General features: G+C 40.9%; 1 protein-coding gene across 1 annotated transcript in view; it reads left to right on the top strand.

The window, feature by feature from the left end:
* The window catches only part of LOC105987301 (chromosome unknown open reading frame, human C12orf56), a 46890-nt gene that overhangs the window by 25355 nt on the left and 15535 nt on the right, over window positions 1–6000 (top strand). The gene's annotated exons all lie outside the window — the stretch shown is intronic.

Below are 6000 nucleotides of genomic sequence, written 5' to 3'. Positions count from 1 at the left end.
AGGGTAAACAAAGGAGGAGGCTGCAATGCTTGGTAAGAAATGTACGCATTATCCTGCCCATGCAATTGTAACCCCTCTGTACAGTTTGTTCACAAATAAAATAAAATTAAAAAAATGATAAAAAAAATACACACGGGTATCTTGGCACTGAAGTAAAAATTCTCCTATCTCTGTTTTCTAAAAGCTTGAGCCATGTGGAATCCTCTATTGCTCTCTACATTTTCCTGTGCTGTTTGCTTAATCTAGGATATGCTTTGTATTTTCTCTTGTCAACGTCCCACTCATTCTTCGAGGGTCAGCTCGAATGCTATTTTTCTGCCTGTCATCCACAGAAAGGACCTTGGATAACTTCTCATTTAAAATTTTTGGTTGGCAGCTCTGTCTGAAGAACTTTCCTTGATGTTTTATAAGTTTGGGTGTTCAGTAAGGTAGATGCTACCTGCTTATGGGTATTAAGTACTTGAATGTGGCTAGGGACCAAGGAAGTAAAACATTAATTTTCATCTAATTAAATACCCCAGTGTGGACAGTGGCTCCTGTGTTGTGCAGTGCAGTTCTATGGACTCTCTGGCCTCTCAGAGCATTTTCTTTTTAACCATGCAACTAACATTTATTGAGTACCTTATTGGTGAGGCCTAGTAATAGACACTAGAAATTTAAGCACGACTGGCATACAGCTCCCACCCTTAGGAATTAGCACCAACATCTTCTCTTTTATCCTAGTTGATGGTATGGTTCTCTTTGTTATAAAGACATGCTTTCTTAGGACAGGAATGTGTCTTTCTTGTGATTATATCTCCTAGGACCTAAACATGATGCAGGTATACATCATTGTCCTAGAAGCCGTTCTTACCAAATTACATTTTTTTCTCATGAAAAGTTAATCTGACTAGAAATTTAGAAATAAAGCATTCATATTCTTCACAGGTAAAATTATTGTGGTCATTCTTTTTTTTGGTGGGGCAGGGAGGGGGTCAGTCATGGGGCTTGAACTCTGGGCCTGGGTGCTGTCCCCTCAGCTCTTCAGCTCAAGGCTAGTGCTCTACTACTTGAGCCACAGTGTCACTTCCAGTTTTTTGGTGGTTCATTGGAGATAAGACTGTCTTGCCCAAGCTGGCTTTGAATCTCAATCCTCAGATCTCAGCCTCCTGCGTAGCTAGGATTACAGGTATGAATCACAGGTACCCAGCTGTGGTCATTCTTATTATGGACTGAAAGAGGAGACTTTACATGGATTTAAACAGATCTTTTAATTCAACTATCAAAAATGCAAGTCCATAGTGAATGTAAGAGGAGATAAAAGGCACATGGATAGGCTTCTCTTTTTCTATGATTTTCTTTTTTTCCTGTGCACTGTCCCTGAACTTTTTGCTCAAGGCTAGCATTCTACCACTTAAGCCATAGGTCCACTTCTGGCATTTTGGTGGTTAATTGGAGATAAGTGTCTGACTGACTTTCCTCCTGCCCAGGCTAGCTTAGAACCATCAGCTTCCTGAGTAGTTATGATTACAGGTGTGAGCCACTGGCACCCAACTTTTTATTTTTAAAGCTAGGTGCAATTCACACAACATAAAACTCTCTCTCTCTCTCTCTCTCACATACACATACACACACACATTCATGCAATGCCAGTCTGGGGCTTGAACTCAGGGCCTGGGCACTATCCTTGAGCTGCTTTTGCCCAAGGCTAGCACTCTACCACTTGAAACACAGTGTCACTTCTGGCTTTTTCTGTTTATGTGGTACTAAGGAATTGAACCCAGGGCTTCATGCATGCTAGGCAATCACTCTACCATTTAGTCACATTCCCAGCCCATCTTAAATATATTTTTTTTGGAGAGGGTCCAGTCGTGGAGCCTAAACTCTGGGTCTGGGTGCTGTCCTTCAACTCTTTAGCTCAAGGTTAGCACTCTACCACTTGAGCCACAGCTCCACTTCCGGCTTTTTTTTCTTTTTGCTTATGTGGTGCTGAGGAATTGAACCCAGAGCCTCATGCATGCAAAGCAAGTGCTCTACCACTGAGCCACCTTCCCAGCCCATCTTAAATATTTTTGAGTGTTGTTTTAGTGCCATTAAGCCCATTCACCCTGTTGGACAACTATCTTCCCCTAAACTCTTTTTCATCTTGCAGAACTGAAACTCTACAAGTATTAAGCAATGATTCCTTATTTCTCTACACAATGCCAGCCTCTGGCAATCATTGTACTACTCTATTGTTTTGCCTAATCTAAGCACATCATATAAGTGGTTGGCTTACTTCACTGAATCATTGGTAGTTCTACTTTTAATATTCAGAGGAACCAATATACTGTTTCCCCAAACAAAAAAGATTTCTATATTTTTTTATTCCTGTTAACATTGATAAAACATTCTAATTTCTCATCCTCCGCAACTCTTGTTATTGTGTGCTTTTTATTATTTTTTAATTTTATTTTATTTGTGAAGATACTGTACAGAGGGGTTACAATTACATGGGCAGGATAATGCGTACATTTCTTACCAAGCATTGCATCCTCCTCCTTTTGTTTACCCTTCACATCCCTTCCCAGCCTCCCCCCTCCCCCCCAATCCCAATCTTTCTCCTTCCCCCCCTCCCCCCCCCGCAACAAAGGTGGAAAACCCCGTTTGGACATGACAACTTGTACTTCTCATTGTTGCAACAGGTCCACCTGTATCTTTAAACAGCTGGTTTTTCCCCATCTCCTCCTCAAGTTATACTGACATCAAATATAGTGAAAGCAGGGGTTATACTGTGGGGGAGGGACATACAAAGCAACAAAGAGATAATCTTATAAGTGCATTAGAAACACATGCATGAAAGAAAAAAACATTAAGATACATATCTAAGGGTTCAATTTCCTGACATCACATTATCTGACCTTTTCCACTTGACTCATAGATATACTAGATATTGCAAATAAGGGAAACCATGGGACCTATGTTTCTTTGGGCCTGGCTTACTTCACTTAATATAATTTTTTCCAAGTTTTTCCACTTCCTAACAAATGGGGCAATGTCATTCTTTCTGATGGAGGCATAGAATTCCATTGTGTATATATACCACATTTTCTGGATCCATTCATCTACTGAGGGGCATCTGGGTTGGTTCCATATCTTAGCTATGGTAAATAATGCTGCAATAAACATAGTTGTGCTGGTAGCTTTAGTGTGGTCTTGTTTGTAAACATTTGGGTAAATGCCCAAAAGTGGGATTGCTGGGTCATAGGGGAGTTCTATGTGAAGCCTTTTGAGGAACCTCCATACTGCTTTCCAAAGTGGTTGAACAAGTTTACATTCCCACCAACAATGAAGTAAGGTTCCTTTCTGTCCACATCCCCTCCAGCATCTGTTGTTGTTAGAGTTCTTGATTTTTGCCGTTCTAACGGGGTGAGGTGATATCTCAATGTTGTTTTGATTTGCATTTCTTTTATGGCTAGGGATGTTGAACATTTCTTCATGTGTCTATTGGCCATCCTTCTTTCTTCTTCAGAGAAGTTTCTCTTTAAGTCTTTCGCCCACTTATTTATTGGGCAGTTGTTTCTTTGAGGATTTGTTGTTGGGGGGTTTAATTTTTTGAGTTCCAAGTATATTTTAGAAATGAGACCCTTGTCTGTTGTATGGCTAGTAAAGATCTTCTCCCAATCCGTGGGCTTTCTATTGATCTTGCTAGCTATGTCATTTGCTATTGTGTGCTTTTTAAATAGCAGCCATCTGAATGGATGTGAGATGTTATCTCATTTAGTTCTGATTTACATTTCTCTAAGGATTAGTGATGTTGAACCTCTTTTTTGTATGCTCATTGACCATCTGAGTATTTTCTTTAAGGAAAATTTGAGGTATAATTACAAACTATGTATAATAAAGTATACCCACATTTAAAATAGAGTTTGAAGAGTTTTTGCGAGAATGTGTGTGTGTGTGTGTGTGTGTGTGTGTGTGTGCATGTGTGAATTCATGTAGTATTAATCCAATCAAGATTTAGAACATTTCAGTTAGGCACTAGTGTCTCATATCTGTAATCCTAGCTACTTAGGTGGTTGAAGACAAGAAAATCATGGTTTGACTCTGGCCTGGAAAGAAATAAGTTGGAAGAACCCCTTTCAATCTTCATTTGGATACAGTGTTATATACCTGCCATCTTAATGTATGTGTAAAGCTGAGATTGGGAGGATTATAGCTCCAAGCCACTCTGGGCAGAAATGTCCACAAGAATCTATCTCTGTGGAAAGAAGCTGAGCATTGTGGTGTGTGCTTGTCATCTCAGCAATAAAGGGAGCCTAAAATAGGCTGACTGTACACTAGGCATGTGCCTAGAGAGGAAACAAGATCCTATCTTAAAAATAACCTGGGGCTAGGAACATGGCTTAGTGGTAGAGTGCTTGCCTAGCATGCATGAAGTTCGATTCCTCAGTACCACATAAACAAAAAAAGCCAGAAGTGGTACTGTGACTCAAGTTGTAGAGTGCTGGCCTTGAACAAAAAAGGAAGCTCAGGGGGCCTGGGAAGGTGGCTCAGTGGTAGAGTGCTTGCCTTGCATGCATGAGGCCCTGGATTCAATTCCTCAGCACCACATAAGCAGAAGAAGCCAGGAGTGTCGCTGTGGCTCAAGTGGTTGAGCACTAGCCTTGAGCTGAAAAGCTGAAGGACAGAGTCTAGGCCCAGAGTTCGGATCCCACGACCGGCCAAAAAAAAAAAAAAGGAATCTCAGTGACAATGGCAAGGCCTAGATTTCAAGCCCCAGGACTGGCAATAAACAAACAAAAAGGAGTGTACTAAAGAGCTGGAACAGTGTAGTGCACCTAGGGTGAAAATGTGGGGCCCTCAGTACAAACTTCAGCACTCTCCCATCCCTTCTCCTCCCCTCCCCCCCAAAAAAAAGTTAGAATATGCTAGAAGGCTACCTTATGTCCTTGGGCAGACAGTAACCTTCCTCTCCTGGCAAGCACTGACATGTTTTCTGTTACTGTATACATTTGTGTTGCCTGTCTTAGTATTCAATTGACGTGGCGTTGTGCTGTGTGTTCTTTTGTGTTACTTCTTTTAAGATTTCTCCAGGTTGTTGCAGGTAGGTAGATCCTATTTTGAGAATGAAACTCCTGACCAATGTGAAGGTGGCAGGTCACAATAATGGGTATTTATTAAGCATTTGTCAAGTGTTACAAACACTTATTTACTCCTAACATCAATCCCACAAGGTCATAGTATTCACCCTATTTTTATATGAGGAAACTATTGCTTCTTAGTCTTTTGGCTAAGATCAAGTGGAGATGAGGAAACTGTCACACTGCACATAAACCTTTTGTCAGATATGTAGCTACCAAGTGTCAGAGCCTGGTTCCAGAGTCAGTGTACAAAACTGTCCAGTCTACTGATTTATCAGGCACTGGGAAATCCCAAGCACTTTCAGAGTGCCTGGCATTCTTCCTGCTCCTCCTCTTCTTTTCTTTTTTTCCACCACCATCCCCAACCTCTTCTAAATAAGGACGTAGTATACTTGTCTAAGCAGAGTCTAATTTGTCACTAGTCATGAGTAGTCCAGGGGACTAAAAGGTGACACTAGAAGAATAGAAGAGAGAGCAATTGTATTATCTTCCTCATTAGTACCCGCATACCAGATTTTATGGGCCAATGATTATTTTCATGCTTGTTTGTCTCATAAGACTGAATAAGAACACAAAAAAATTAGTTGTTCAACTCTGAGTCAGTGTTTATTTAGAAAGAAATGGTAACCTCTCTATGGTCTTGCAATCAGTACTGAAATTATTTTACAGCACTTTTTAGTGATGCACATTATATGTGTGTGTGTGTGTGTGTGTGTGTGTGTGACTGAGGATTGACTTCAGAGCCTCATATCTGCTAGACAAACACTCTACCACTTGAACTATACCTACCATGCCCTGCCCCTTTGCTTTTGGTTTGTTTTTCAGATAGGGTCTCATGCTCTTTGTCAGGGCTGGCTCCAAACTGCAATCCTCCTGTCCAAAAACTCCCTAAGTGGCT

The sequence above is a fragment of the Dipodomys ordii genome, unplaced genomic scaffold (genome assembly GCF_000151885.1).
Source record: "Dipodomys ordii isolate 6190 unplaced genomic scaffold, Dord_2.0 Scaffold3, whole genome shotgun sequence".
NCBI lineage: Eukaryota > Metazoa > Chordata > Mammalia > Rodentia > Heteromyidae > Dipodomys > Dipodomys ordii.
Note: the sequence above shows the minus strand (reverse complement) of the source record. Positions and strands in the feature narration are given on the sequence as shown.